A 16,292-nucleotide genomic window follows, 5' to 3' on the forward strand; every position below is an offset into this window, starting at 1 on the left:
CATGGGCCTCATGACTGAGCTGAAGCGGCTGCGGCAATACCTGAGGGCAAAGAGGCAACTGCTCGAGCGGCCTTGGCAACTCGAGTACCTTGTTTTCCACCCCTGGCACTCCTACGGTTGCCCCTTTGACTTGCAGCTCCTCTCGATTTACTAAAGGATGAGTAATATCGAAAGGAACCTCCCCTCCATTGCTGTCCCCTAGGACGAAATGTCGGAGGTTGGCGAACTGCAGTGCCCAATGACTTTGCTGCAGCTTTGGAGGTCTGCAACCTTTCAAGACTCATCAGCCTTGCTGCCAAAAGGATGTTCACCATTAAAGGGCATGTTGAGGAGCCGGGCTTGCACATCAGGACCAAACCCCGACTTCCTCAACCACGCAAACCTGCGTATTATGGTGTTCGCCGCCATGGACCGGCTGACGAAATCAACCATGTCCAGACCCGACTGAACAGATTCACACATGGCATCCTTGCCATCCTGCACGATAGCAAGAAAACCATCCCATTCCTCCCCTTCGGGAATATGATCAGCCGCTAAGGAAATACAGTTCCACAGAGTGTGCGTGAAACGAGAAAAGGCACAAACGGAGTTGGCAGCCTGAAGCGCCATACCCCCAGAACAAAACACCTTCTTCGCCCAGCCGTCAAAACGTTTGTCGTCCCTAACAGGAGGGATGGTAGGGTACGACGCCTGCTTTGCGGGGGCCATAGCCGCCTGCACCACCAAACTCTCCGGAGTGGGGTGCGCGTTCAAGTAGCAGGGGCCGCCACTGGCTGGGCGATATTTCTTCGGCAAGGACTTAATCACTGCCGGGAGACTCTCCGGAGAAGTCCAAGCCGTAGCCACCCTTCTCTGCAAGGCCATATGGAATGGCAGCACCGGGTCAGTTGGTGGACCTTGGTTGAGGATATCAGTCAGGTCATCCTGCTGAAAATCCCCAGGGGGGGCCGACCACCCCAGGTAATCCGTGACCCTCGACATCAGGTGCCGGTATGAGGATGCAGCATCCGTGCCAGGCTCAGGCCTACCAAACTCCACCTCCGGAGAGGTGTCTAGACCACTGGCGTCATGCAACAACTGACGCAGGTCCTCAAGTTGGCATATGACCAGAAAGGAGGTCATCGGGAACCTCTGCAGGAACCTCACCTTCCTCAGACCCATCATCCACCTCAGAAATATAATCCAGAGACTGGAAGAAGGGTACAGAAAAAGGAACAAAGACCTGTTTAGCCTTGGCCAGAGCCTATCTGGGGGGTTCCACTGTGCCACAGGGTAACCCCGACAACGCTGCGTCGAAAGGTGTTGAGGGCGTCGACGGAATCAGCGCTGACGTCGAGCGCGGCGCTGACAGCTTTGACGGCGTCGACACAGGCCTTGAGGGCGGAGCCCCGAGCGTGTCTCTCGACTGCCTGGGCGCCGATGGCGTCGACGACTTCCTCTGAGGCAGAGCCTCGAGAGAGTCCGTCGACGACCTCGGTGCCGCAGGCATCGATGTCTTCTTCGAAGACTTCACAGGTTCTCGCGGTCTCAAGGGCGTTGAGGACCGGGACCTGGTACGGGCATGTCTAGAGCGACCATCCTTGTCCGACCGGGACCTCGAAGGCGTCCGGTGGTCGCGACGACCGCTCGGGCCCGAAGACGTACGAGCAGCGTCTCTAGAACGGTCACGGGCGGTGTCTTTCGACGGCGCGGACGGCCAGAGCCCTGCGATTGGAAAATCGCCAACATCTCCTTTCGGAAGGAATCCCATTCCTCAGGAGTGGAATGCTTGTTGGGACAAGCAACCCGCCGATGGGCGGAGTCCTCGGACGAGGTACGGGGAAGGCGACCTGTGACGGCGCTTCCTGGAGTGCCTCGAAGAGGCAGAGGACTGGCGGGACCGACTCCCAGACCAAGAACCCCCGGACTCACGACGACGATGCGGAGAGTCGCCCCTCGAATCATCCGTCGAAAGACCATTGGAACGCGACTTCTGGGGCTTAGCCACCTTACCGACTGACAGCTTCTTCTTACGCTCCCGCAAGGCCTTCAATGTGAGCGATTGGCAGTCGACACAGTCATCCGTATCGTGGTCCTCCCCGAGGCACCAGAGGCAAGCGTTGTGCGTGCCCGTCAGTGACATCTTGGACCCGCACACCTGACACTTCTTAAACCCGGACCGCGGGGTGGAAGAAGCCAAAGACATCATACAATATCAAGGAAGAAAACAGTTTCGAAGAACCGAAAGAACAGGATTCAGTAGAATCGAGGCACGCTGAGATCTCTGAAGAGAACACGTTCGCGGGAAAAACGGAACTGAGGCTACGGGCGTCGTGCGTCCTACTTATAACATCCGGTGACGTCGGCTCGACGGAGGCCCTCGAGGACAGCGTATCGACGTCATCGACGCAGGACGCAGAAAGATTTTCCGAAGCAGCACAGCTGTGGTGATTACTATCATAGATATGGAATACGTCGGAGGACCCAATCCCCTCGAAAGGGACTTCTATTATTGGTAATGGGTTTAGAGGGGCAGGTAAGAGAATATGTGAGCTGGTTTTTTGGCATATCTCGCATGTCTGAATGAAGATATTTATGTCAGCATGGATACCCGGTAATAGAATTTCCCACTATGTGAGTTTGGGTTTTAGATTGTCCCAAGTATCCCCCTGTCAAATGAGAATGTGCAATCTCTAGCACGATCTTGCAATGAGTTTTGGCTATTATTAACTAAGTTTTACTTAGGCCTTCACTGGAGGTTTTCCTTCTATATAGTAATCCTTGTTTCAGGAAGAACAAGGGGCTCCCATTTTCTTGTCCTTCTGCCTCAGTAATCACTTGTGAGAAAACCTCTGCGAGTACTGGTTCATTTCGCTGGGCGAAGACTAGATCGGGAAGGATGGTAGCCTGTTCTTCCCTTTTTACTTCGATGATACGTGGCTCAACTAGATCTGGAGCATGCACCGAAGAAGCTGGTTCTCAACTGCGGTCAGAAGGACCATATCCCTTCCAGACAATCAGATATTGTAAATGACCACAGTGGTACCTAGAGTCACAAAGTCCAACAGCCTCATATTCTGGGCTGGATGTTGTGTCCACTGGAGGAGGTTTACTCCTTGTATTGCGTAGGAAGCTATCTGGAACATGAGGTTTTAACTGAGAAACGTGAAAAACAGGGTGTATCCTAGACCATGACATGGGTAACTGAAGTCATTGGGCAACTGGTGCCACAGAAAAATAATTTTAAAGGGTCCAAAAATTCTGGTAGAAAGTTTGGACGGAACCAAGTATTTGGGTAAAAATTGGGAAGCCAACCAAACCAGATCTCCTGCCTAAATTATAGGTTCTTTGGAGTGTTTTAAATCTGCATATTTCTTGGTTTTAAACAAGACGCATTGAGAGCTGTCAGAGCCTTTTCATGTCCTGCTTGGATATCCAAAATCAAGTCTTCTGCAGAAGGTGACTTGCAGGAGGTGGGATTAGTAGACGGAAGACTGGAGGCATGGAATCCAAATGTACATTGAAAGGGGCTTACTCCTATGGAGGTATGTAGGGTATTGTTATATGCAAACTCCGCCAGGGGGAGTAAGTCTCTCCAATTGTCCTGGGATGCTGGAGCAAAGCAGCAGAGGTATTGCTCCAAGGATTAGATAATGCGCTCAGTTTGTCTGTTAGTCCGGGGGTGAAAACCTGAACTATGGGCTCATTGTATACCCAGTGTCTTACAGATAATAGACCAGTGTTTGGAAGTGTATTGTGGACCGCGGTCTGAAATAATGTTAGTCGGTAGTGTTGAGGTAGATTTTCATTTCTATGCCAAATCTTCCTCACTTGTGAGATCCCCAGAATCTTTTGCTGGACGTGTGGCTTCTTTTTCCTTGTTCCTGAGTGAGTTGGGAACCTTTTTCCCCACTCACCCTTTCATTTACTCTTTTTATGGGTGTCATGTTGCTGACTCTCCATAGTGTATTTTTGTTTCCTATGATTTTGTGGGCCTCTACCTTTCTGTGCAGTGCTGCTGGGTTGCCCTTGTGGCTTCCCTTTTTATTTGTTCTTGATTTAACTTGTGTGAACTACTTTTCCCAAGGGTAGAGAGGGATTTCCAATCACTTTACATTTTTATATAGTGAGACCAGCACACCCCAATTTATGTGGAGTTCTGGTGAGAGACATCCTATCCCCTTTCTCACTGTTCAAGTAAAATTTATGTTACTGTGACAAGCTAACTCTTATGGCTGGTGGCAGTGGACAAACTTTAATGGCTTTTGTGTTAAGATTACACGCAGGCTGTCAAACCAGCCGCTGTAATGCACAGACGGGTCACCATTCTGCTAGAATTGTGGCTTCTTTCTTTTTTTCGTCATCTGTAGTGTGCTTGCCCTTTCTTAGGTCGTCATCTGCCGTCCTGGGTGGGGCAGGTTCTGGTAGAAATGTTGTCTTCGGCGGGAACTCTTTGTATAGACTACAGCGGTTCCAGAGTGTCTGTGAAGGCAGGAAGTGAGGGAGGAAATGTAGAGAAGCCACTCAACGCTCTCACCAGAGAAAATACACCCCATTAGGGAAAAAGGCTCTAGCACAGCTCTTGCAAGAACATTTTTTTTATTATACACTAATACAAAAGTGCACCAGCAAAGAACTCTGCTGCCACGGAACATTCTGGCAAAAAGTAGTATGAGCAGCACCTTATGAAGGCACACAGTGGGCCTCATTACAACCCTGGCGGTCCGGAAATAACGGTGGCGGTAAACCCGCCGCCACCGTTGTTTCCGGACCGCCTGATCCCGACCCCTGCAGGCGGGAGGTGATGTTCCCGCCAGGTCTGACCTGGCGGGTTTAACACCTCCCTCATGCAGGCGGACGAGGAAACACCGGCAGCATTACAAGATACTGCCGGTGTTTCCATGATCCCGATTCCCATTGAGTCCCATAGGACTCAATGGGAATGGGGATTTACACCATTCCGCCTCCGTGATTCCCGGAAAACCGGGGTTGTAATGTCCCGGTAATTCCGGGAATCACGGAGGCGGAATGGTAATACGAGTCCGGCGGTAACCAGGCGGTTTTACCGCCGCGGTTACCGCCGGACTCGTAATGAGGCCCAGTGTCATATATGACGTAAGTGACATAATGTACAAATCCAAATGGCTGCTTGGTATGACCCTATACATAGGCTACCTGCTCCATAGGGGATGCCAGGCCATTGGGCCAAGCCTCTTTTGTCCATCTTCTTGCACGTGGGCTCCTCCTGACATGTTATCGGGCACACAGTCATGAATAATTATCAATTAAGAAAAAAAACAATGCACTATACATCTCTAACCTATTGTGTACCAGGTATTGCAGACAAAGGCTAAGAAGATACGGAGACTAAACTGTTAAGGGCAGAGTGCACTCCTTATTTTTTGAATGAATGGATGTGGTTGCCTAAATTGCAACGGAAAAATGGGACTAGGTTGCTTGATTTGGGTGTAAATATGTGGCAGAGAGCCTGCCAAGTAATGGGAAATCTGTTCCCGTGTTCCCCACAGATACCGCTGGTGGCGCTGGAAGGGATGGATGTACAATTGAGGAGGCCCATCAGAGGGCCTTGGGAAACATCAGGTATAGCGACCCTGGGGGATATATTGTAAGATGGGAAGGTGATAGAGTTTGATACACTGAGAGAGGATACAGGGTTACATCAAGGACAAAATATCACATACGCTAGACTGGTAAAAATGATAAAAAGCATGTGGTCGGAGGCAGAGCTGACCCGACAGCCGGATGCTGCCATAGAGACATTTTGTCATGTGTCAGACAAATATATTAACTAATGATGTCCAGAGTTGGGAAGGAGGTAACTCAGACGAGACGGGGGTGTGAAGAGGAGGCAGGGGAGCCGATAGGAGATGCACTGCCGGCCAAGGTACAGGGATACCATAAGGAAGTGTTGAGGAATGCGATGTTGCAACAGATTCAGTTATATGTTACCCATAGAGCATATATGACTCAGAAGAAGATAGCCAAGTAAAAAATGCCAGAACACAGACATGTCCGAAATGTGGGGAGGGGGATGTGGGAATGATGCATATGTTCTGGGCATGCCCTGAAATAAGGAGATTCTGGGGGGAGGTGGCTCACCTCTTGGCGGGTAAAGGGATACATTTGGAAGTGGACTCCCTATGGGCATGTGTGGTGGGGGTATTCCCCAGGCTGCGTAAACTCAAACATGTGAGTAAACTCAAGGACTTGGCATGTATATTGGCATATATATTGGCTAAACGCAGGATAGCGATGTGCTGGAAAGCGAGTAACAGACCAAAAGTAGAGGCTTGGTGGCGGGACCTTCAGAAATGGGCGGATGCTGAGACAGTGGTATAGAGTGAAGCAGTAAGCAGGGGTGGGGAGGATGAAGGGGACATGTTGATGGCCTGGAGATATTTGGTTGCCACACTGTCTGGGTCTGCACAGGCTGACCCAATAGGGGATAGCCCCATGGGAGAGGAGGGAAGAGAGATCCCTGAAGAAGAGGTGGAGGAGGCTGAAGTTAGACTCTGGGAGGGGGTGGGACTGTTGGGGGGGAGAAAATGACATGAAACTGTATATGATTATTGAAATGCATCCTTGTTGATACATTGTATGGTGCTCAGGTCGAAATCAATTATTATTTAAAAAAAAATTCCAGACACGTCGGTGCCCGTCCAAAGCTACCCACCCTCGTTTTGGCTATGTTGTTTTATCCCTCCCATCACCTCGCAGCACAAATCACATGATCTATGGTGAAGACGACTCGTCCCTGCCTTCTGACCTTTTCTGATCGATTGGGAAGTCTAACAGTTTTATGGTTGGTGGTCTGGGACAGACTGGTACCTCAGAATGCTGGAGGTCCTAGGATGGGGCATTTGGGTGCTATTACTTAGAGCTGGGACAGGGAAGGCCGGATGCTCGTACCCTCCTTCTCTTGGGATCATTCATTACAGTGAGATCTCAACCCCCTTGTGGCCTTGCAGGGCGTATTATTTCTGAGATACGAATGCTGGCAACATGAGACAATGAAAGATCAACAGCTCTGGCCTTTCTCACCGGTGCCCATGCTACAACCTATTCTCGCATGCAAAGCACTTATTTCCCCACGTGTACCTTGGGGCCTGCGGCCATAACTGCAGCGCAACGCTATGCCTCAATTCCATTATGGCTGTGGTTATCTAAGATGCTGTTTGATTCCCAGTATGCTTTAAAGCTAAAACATGCACTACCCTTTCCACGCTATAGTCCCTATTAATACCCCCTCACCCCTGTGACCTCCCAGAGCCCTACTACTCAATTCTAAGCCTCTGCTGCATCTGAAAGCACTTGGGGGGCTGGGACAATCGTCCGTCCTTCCCAACATTCTACCCTTTCATTAATACTTCATTAACAAACTCCCATGCCAGCTTCTCTCCCTCCTTTCCTTTACCATCCTTTCTTCCTCCAATCTTTCAGCTTCTAAGTACCGCGGGGATCCCTCCTTTGGTACCCATGACCTGCATACGTGCCGTAAACTTCCCCCCATCTGGGTGTATTTTTCAGGAATACATGTCATATCTATATATATTTATATATATATATAGCCGTTCCCCTATAGCAACCATGCGTGGCTTGATTGGGTCATCAGTCTGCACTGCACTTTCTTAAGTCCATAGGAATCATCCCTCTTTTCCCAGGAGGAATAGTGACGTCTCTGCAGCTACAAATATCAACGCCTATGGTTTTGTTCGTGGCAATAGAGGGGTCCGAAGCTCTGTGACCACGTTTCTGGAATTTTAGGGTTCCCCAATCTGTCTCAATTTTAAGTCACATCCCACTTCTTACATCACATGTAAGGAAGGCATGGTATCAAACAGTGAAGACAGACACAAGTGATCACAATTCAAGGGTGTTTATTGAACTTCAGTGGGTTGGTTGAACGCCTGTCTAACCATAAATCTAAAGATGGGAGCAAGCTACGACCATCAAATAATAAATAACACAGTCCTAGTGGAGTCTCTGTCAAAATAAAAGGGCCTATATGAAAAAAAAAAACAATTGCCAATCCTTCCCTCTAAGAGCAATTAGTGTGGGAAAATAATGTATGCAAAAGAAAAGTGTTCAAGAAATAATGTGTCAGGATGGATAGTTGAGCCGTTAGCTTCCCTTCCCCACCTTTTCAGCACGGGACAAGGTGGCACACTCGAGCTTTGCACACACTCTGGCTTCTCTAGTACGAGGATGCAGTTTAAAACATAGATATCCGGGCCTTCTGCGCTGAAGTCTCTTTCCCAATAAAAGTCTCTTATTAGCAGAGTGCCTGGATTAACAAACAAATGCCAAAGTTCCTTTCTCATCAGGTCTTTTCACATTCACTAGTTCTCGGGTTTACTGTTCATCACGGGTCTCCCTCCGTCGGGCTCAGACCCCGTTAAACACAAGTTCACAATGGGTCTCCCTCGGCCAGGCTCGGACCTTGCAATCTCACTATCCTTGCTTTCCACACTTTTTCAAAAATAAAGACTTTCGACTGTGCAGTGGATTTTGCATAAACTGTTGCAGGACCACTTCGATTCACTTTATTCATAAGTTTCCCCTAAAACTCTACTTTCGCGTTTGCCACTTCTTGGCTGGATACCTCAAACAAAGACCTTCGATTGAGCACACCTGCGGTGCCGGACCACTCTGTTACTTTGTATCGTACCTCCTCTGATTCATATTAAAGTTCCCAACCAATGTAAAAAGAAACTAAGAGAATTAGACTGGATCAAAACTCTAGAAGGAGCGAGTAGGTATCAATCAGAAGCCCACATTTCTGCTGAACCACGTCAACTAGATACCACATGTGAATATCTGAAACTATGTCTAGATAAGAACGCAAGAGAACAATTCTTAAGAACTGGATTTAATTTGCTACCAACAAACGAAGTTAAACATCTGTGTGGTTTAAGCACATGAAAGTACTTGCCGTTTTTGCAAAAATCCATCTGAAACAGAAAATCTGAAACATTGGGTAACATCTTGCTCAGCTCTGAACAAAAGACAAACAACTTTCTTCAATCATTTCTTTTCCGATTTTCCAAAACAAGACATGGACGCATGTTGGACAACCCTGATTACAGGACACAAAACATCTTACGTCTTACGTCGTAGCTCTAATTACATTTTTAGAACCCTTGTACGATGAAGTGTAACGAAACCTTTTAATTTCGATGATGATTGAATGAATCATTTCTCGTTCTTTTATTTCTTTGCGAAAAAAATTGATTTCAATTTGAATGCAAATAAAATAATAATATTAAAGTTCAAACATCCATCAGCAATTGAGCTTTACTCGCATCTTTCATCACATGTGTTAATATTCTTCTCTCTTAATAGAATGTTGCCGCTTGCAACCTTGCCTTCAACACAGACCGGTCTTGTATCGATCTCCCCAACTCACTGGCTGTGTTGATTTCTCTGGCGCTGCTTTGATCCTGGAGCCAAGAACGATACCACAGCGGCTGCTGCTCCTCCACGACTCGGACAGTCATGCAGGAATGCCCAGGTATCTTCGACACACAATGCAGGATTCTTCAGTCTGGTTTCCTGGCCTTATATCTTTTAATCTGAAGGATTCTGGAAAGTAATGCTTTTTTGCCGACAAAGTCACGGGTATCTCCCTCCTCGTTGTCCCTTCTCAGTCTGCCACATTTCTCCCCTCATTCAGCTGCTGCCTGGAAAACGCTGCTTGTTTGTGTGTTTTACCTCGCTCAGAGTGTGCTCTCGTGTTCTGCCTTTTATTTGTGTGGGAAAGCTTAATGGAAGTCAGGTGTGAGTTGTCAAAAGTAAATTGCCTGACTTTGCCTGACCATAGCAGTAGGCCATGTCATGTGCATTGCTCGGGTATGAATCTGTTTTCTCCCAGAGCAGACTGTGCAAAAGTGTCCATGTAGGAAAAGGGGAGGTGGTTTAAGTTCCCAGGTGTCCTACCTGGTAGGATGGGGTGAAGGTGTTGCGGGGGCTACCGCATCTCGCCATCAGGTGTCCCACTCCCACTCCACGAAGACCCCTCACCCAGGTGATCCTCCCGCACTGGTCCACCCCCAGGTTCTGGATCTAAAGGCGATGGCCGTGCCCTGGCCACCTGAGAGAGAGATCCCCAGGAACTAGCGGGTGAGACACCATCTGGTTTCTCACAACTCGCTCTTGCTGTGTGCGCTGGTTAGTGAAGCTGCTCCAGTGCCACTTTCAATAATGCTGGAGGCATAACTGGCTTTTCAGTGCTATCCTGTCTCCATAAAGCCTCAGTGGGGGATAAAGAACACCCCCTTTGTTTTTTCAGTATGTCCTGCTCTTCCTGTGGGGCTCCACCTTGCAAAAGTTATAAATGGTTGGGGAAAATGCTGCCCTTTTAGCTTCTCCATCGGCGGTTTCGTTACTGCGAGAAATACAATCTGCCCTTTTAGTATGGGCTGCACATTTCATGGCTGCAATAGCCAATGGAAGCTTCAATACTTGAATAAGCTTGTCCAGTAGAGGTGTATGTTGCACGGGTGAGCTGTTGGTGTGGAGGAAACCCCTCCTTTTCCAACGTGACAATCCTGCATGTATGGTTGACGTCACATAGGGGGAGTCAGAGTACACTGTCACTTCCTCATCCTCAAATCTCTGGAGTGCAGCGATAAGCACCACTAATTCTGCAACTTGTACTGAACAAGCGACTTGTCTCGCACTTGTCACTACCTCAAATTCACCATTCTTTTTTTACTTCACTACTGCTGTCCCCAGTATGCCTTTCGCCAGATGTTTGATTCATTTTTGAAGAACCATCAATAAAGAGAACGCCACCACTCCGAGGGCATTTTCTCTCACACAGAGAATATAATCACAGAACTCAGTATACGTAGTGCAGTCATGTACATAATCCTCTTTCCCTATTAATACTGCTAGTAATGTTGCTGGATTGACTGTTCTACATCTAACAATTTTGATCGCTGGATTCAAAATAATCACCTCATATCCTGATGCTCTTTGTGTAGTCAATGTTCTTCTGGGTTTCTCTAAAATAGCAAATAGTGCGTGCTCGACAAATTATGTCATTGAGCATCCCATCGTAATACTTGCAGCCTTTTCAATTGCAAAAGTGACAGCAGCTAAATCTTGTTCGCAAGGATAATGTAATTTCATTAGTGGGTCCAAAATCCCACTGTAGTCAGCGAATGGTTTGTGCCCAAGCCGTTTTCTGTGTGCAAACTGCTGTCATTAACTCTCCATTTGAGTGTGAAAACAAATACAATTCTTCATTGTAATCTGGAATTCCTAACACAGGGGCATTGCAAATTGCTCCTTTTAATTCTTCAAATCCCTCCGTCATTTCTTCTGTCCATGTTATTTTATTGCCCACCCGTGCTACCCTGAGTCCTTTTAAAGGTGGTTGAATGTAAGTGCTGTAATCAAAGACCCAGGCTCTATAGTAATTACATAGCCCTACAAATTGCTCCATCTCTCTTACTGTCTCTGGTTTAGGAGTGTTTTGAATCGCTTCCACTCTCTCAGGTGTCACTTTTCTTCCATCTTGAGAGACCAATTGTCCTATGTACAAGACCTCTTCCTGACAATATTGTAGCTTTTCTTTGTTTACCTTGTATCCTTTCTCTGTTAGTATGGTCATGAGTCAAACTGAGTCTTCTCTACGTCTTTCTTCTGTCTTGCTGCACACTAATATGTCATCTACATCTGAATTGGTGCACTCTCAAGCTGTACATTACCCATATCGATCTGAAGAACCCTATTAAAGATTGAGGGGGACTCAAAGTACCCCTGTGGCAAACAGGTATTTTTCTGGCACGTATTTCTATACAATAATTAGGTCAAATCCTGTGAGTTCTCATGAAGGGGAATTGAGAATAATGCGTTTTTTAAATCTATGACTGTAAAATATTTAGCTGTGGCTGGAATATTGCATAATATTGTAGCTGGATTTGGAATTAGAGGAAACTCTGCTTCAACAACATTATTAAGAGGGTGGAGATCTTGAATACATCTCCATGACCTCCCTTTCGATTTCTTCACGGGGTACACAGCTCTGTTGCACAGCAAATCTGATGGCACCAAATCTCCTTGCTGCATTAAAGCAGCAATGGTTTCAAATATGCCCTCAGCCGCTTCTCTGGACATGTGGTACTGCTTTTCTCATGGCAGGATAGCTCCAGGCTTGAGCTTGATTTTAACTGCTCCTACTCCTTTGATAGACCTACATCATAAGGACTACTAGTCCACAAGATGCTTAGCACCTCTTCTAAATCTTCCAGAAAAATGATAGTTTCTTTCTCACTAATACCAGTCCCTGTGGTATGTCTCTGTTCTCCATTTTAATCCAGTAAGTAAGACTTATAAAGAATACTAATTCATCGTCTGAGTAGTCATCTCTGAACCACTCCTCGTCTGTCAAATCTGTCATCCTTCACCAAAGGCTATCACTGCTCTCCATGCCCTTCCCTCATCATCTCTCCCATGGACAACCAACCTTTCTTCTTTGACTGCTGTTGCATCTAACTCTAGGGGAATTATCTGTCCGTATTCACCAACCATAGGTATTTCTGGTCTGAACAAAAATTCATCAGGTATTCTCAATATTTTACCTACTAATCTGTGAAGCCATGTTAAAAAAACAGTCACTCCATACAAGAATACCTCAGAGTCTAAAGGAACCCCTCGTAATACCTTCTGGCCTGCAAATACCAATATTAACTCTTGCATTCGGAAGTATTCCTGGAGTAGAACACACAATCCCTTTGTCTGTAAAAGATACTGTCATGTTTAATTTTGTCATCAAATCACGTCCTAATATGTTTACTTGTGTCTTTTGAGAAAGCAATTTTGGCATAGACACGTCATGTTCTCCTATGGAAATTGGTTATTCGTCAGTAAAAGGAACTAAACTCATCGCCCCAGAGAATCCCTAAGCATTCATGGCAAATCCAAACATTGGGTATTTTCCCTCTCGAACACAGGATCGAATTGCTCCAGTGTCTACAAGAAACAAACATGTCTTGCCTCCTATCATTACTGTGAACGTTGGTTCCTCTTGGGGGTCTGGTGTCACAGATAGTACTGAACACATCAGGTCACTCTGTGGGGTGTCCTATTGGGGATATAAATTCATCCCTCTACCTGTGAAAGGATTTCCTCCTACCACGGTTACACTCCCTAATCTAGCTGTAGATGTTTACGGGGCTCCTGCATTCGTATTCCATTGAGGTGCCACTGCTAGCTGTATCGGTACTTGCTGTGCTTGTATAGGCGCTTGCTGTAGATGCATTTGTGGCATCTGCACTTGTGCTGGGCTCTGTTAAGCCTGCTGTATTTGCGGCGCTTGTGTCTGATTCTGTGTGTGATCTTGGGCATAATACTCATGTGGTTCTGTATTATACTGTGGGGAATAGCCCATCCCCCCTCTTGGAGCCTGCCAGTTCTGCTGCACATCCTCTCTACTCCTGCACATTCAGGCTATGAGTCCCATTCTCCCAAAATTCCAACATTGCTGCGGCTGTCCTCCAATAAAGCCTCCTCCTCCATGGGGGTTCTGAAATCCCCCCCAAGTCCTCCTTTAGGCGCATTCCCTCTGCCTCATGGCCAAAATTGTATCCATCTTTGATCTGCAGGATACCCTACATTGCTTGACTGTACTGGCTGTACTCCTTGTGTTACCACACCTTCACCACTTGTCAAAACCGCTCCTTCTATAGCAAATTTTGACAGTTTTTTCAGGAACTAACTTTGCTTCCTCTTGCTTTCTGCCCTCAGCTTTTTTCTTGTTCTTTTCTTACAACAATCGACAATTATGTAGAATAATCAACTGTATTTCTGCCCATGGTTTTGCTTCCATTCCTACCAGTTTCTTCATCTGCCTTTGCACTGGTTCAGACAGTCCCTGATGCAAAATGTGGTAAAATAATGCAACTGTTGTATCCCACTGTTCTCTCGTCTGAAGCCTCCAGTGCTCTTCAATCTCATGAATAAAGGCAACAGGGTCTTCATCCTCCCCCATTTTCCTTGTCATAATCGCACCCATGTCTGATATGTCAGGGTACTGTACTCTAAGCGCTCTCCAAACATCTGCTCTACAATTATTAAATGGTGCTTCATCATATGTTGTGTTTTGTGCTGTTACACTCGCATACCCTGCTCATCTCCAAATGTCATCAGCTCTCTCTCCTAGTATGGCTTTTAGCAGGCTCTTTACGTCACCCACTGCTAAAGTCCTTCCCGCTGTCATCCTTTGTAACTCATAGATCAATTTTCCCGTACCTGCAGTCAAAGTAGGTAGTTTACATTGCAAGTAATCTTTATTCATCTGTGGACATGGTATATATTGCGGTCATCCTCCCCCTTTCTCTAGTAAGGGGGATTGTGTATACTGTCGCCCATAATCATACCCACCTACACGTCTCATTTTCCAGGTGGGACTAGTTTCGCCCGTCTGGCTTCATCCTGGCAGCGACCTTAATCTGCTCACATATGGCAGGGATGTATCCCCTGCACTGCACGGTCGTGCTGGGGGCCGTTCAGAATATGGTGTTGGTTCCAGAGTCTTTTAAATCTGAGCATTTTACCCCTTGTTCTGTACTTGGATCTATTGAGAAACCACATGCAGCCTCTCTCTGTACCTACTCGTTTTGCTCCCTTTCTTTGTCTGACATCGTTATACCACAGCTTGTATGGCTATCATCCCTAGTCCTCATCATTAAGATCTAACCCACTTACGAACAGTGCTCTATGTTCGTCTGCCATTATGTCACCCAATCTACTTCCGATTCCTTTTGATAAACATCCCTCATTGTTCCCTTTAGTTTTATAGCCATCCTTGTCCCTCATTTGCCTGTATAGATCCCCAATCCTTTTTCCTATGCCTTCTTCCTCCTGTTCGTCAGCCCATGTCTGTATTCTCAGTATTCCCTGCAGCTCTGTATAAGGCTGTTGTGATCTTCTCTCTTCTTCCCACCATTCTCGTGCTTCAACTGGTAGTATGCATCTGTTAACAAGATAATCTATTGCGCACTCTTTTTGCTCCCTGCTCCTTCTCATTTCTTCCTCCCTTCTCCTCATCTCCCTGTTTTCTTCCTCTCGCCTTCTTTGCAACCTATGTTCTTTCATTGTCTGGGCTTCTATTTCGCTGAATGTCTTCTCCTCTATTCTCTTTTTCTGTTTCTTTTGTTCCTTATACCTTCTTCGTTCTTCCCTTTGTTTTCTCTTTCTCCTTCTGCTCTTTGTATGCTCTTTCATGTTCCTTTTCTTTCTCTTCTCGTTCTTCCCTCTCTCTAACACCATTGATACCTTTTCCGTCTAACTTGAGTAATATCTGTCCTCCCATCCATTTGTTTTGCACTACGATCCTGCTTGGCTCTTCGTTCTCCTCTTTTTGCCTTTTGACATCCTCCTCTATTTCTACTTCTTCGTTCTTCACTCTCTTTATATTCATCGCGTGCCGATATATTGTTTCGTTCTTTAATCTTACTTTCTTCCATGCTGTCTTTAATACTATAAGCGGGAGGTGCGTATGGTGAATTAACATACCCCGCCGCTGCCTTCAGTTCTTTAAAGAATACATTCCCAGTTTATCTTATGTTATGCTATCGTTTTTGGGAGGCGTAAGAGGAGCTGAGGGTGTTATGGTCTCCTCTTTATGCTGATTAAGCATCCACTCCTTCTCAGGAGGATCTTCTTTGTCGCTCTGATACATTTTCCACAATTCTAGAATAGCTAATCTATTTTGTAGCTTCATCCCCATATATGTAGGATACAAATATGTTGCCATATGTTGCAATACCTTTTTTGACAACAAACCTTCTTGAGAGCACAGTATGAGTGTTTTATTAGTTGTGCCCTGTGCCATAGTGGTAGCTTTGCATAATGTTAAGCCTATTCAGTATCTATTGCATAATAGCCATGTCTACGTTCCTTGTCACTAGCAATCAGGACTGCCACAGTGGAGTCCCCCCATGTGAGTCAGCATTTATCCTACCAAATATGTCAGATTCAATTAACAACTCTGACCACATCGGCTCAAAGTACCATGTTGTACCAGGACCAGTAGCCTATGCTTCCCAGCCTAGCTCAACCAATGATAGAAATAACAAATTACATGCCAGACTCAACAAATTACACAAGCTGCCCAGAAGACTTCTCCCTCCTACAAAACGTGAAATGAAACACCAACATAATAGGGAATGTAATGCTCACAATTTCCCTCCTGCCCCACTAGCTACAACGAATTCCCAAACCCTTAAATTTAAGCTTAAGTCTAGTGCTAGAAGTATACTAAATTCTGTACAAATCAAAGTGGA

General features: G+C 46.3%; 1 protein-coding gene across 1 annotated transcript in view; it reads left to right on the top strand.

Moving 5' to 3' along the window:
* Positions 1-9,437: 9,437 nt before the first annotated feature.
* LOC138492466 (uncharacterized) overlaps positions 9,438-16,292 on the top strand; it is a 212,702-nt gene continuing 205,847 nt past the window's right edge. Inside the window, exon 1 of the mRNA XM_069619622.1 lies at positions 9,438-9,511. The gene's annotated coding sequence lies outside the window, so the exon portion shown is untranslated. The remainder of the gene's footprint in view (positions 9,512-16,292) is intronic.

This window comes from Ambystoma mexicanum, chromosome 10, assembly GCF_040938575.1.
Source record: "Ambystoma mexicanum isolate Mex_15411 chromosome 10, UKY_AmexF1_1, whole genome shotgun sequence".
Classification (NCBI taxonomy): domain Eukaryota; kingdom Metazoa; phylum Chordata; class Amphibia; order Caudata; family Ambystomatidae; genus Ambystoma; species Ambystoma mexicanum.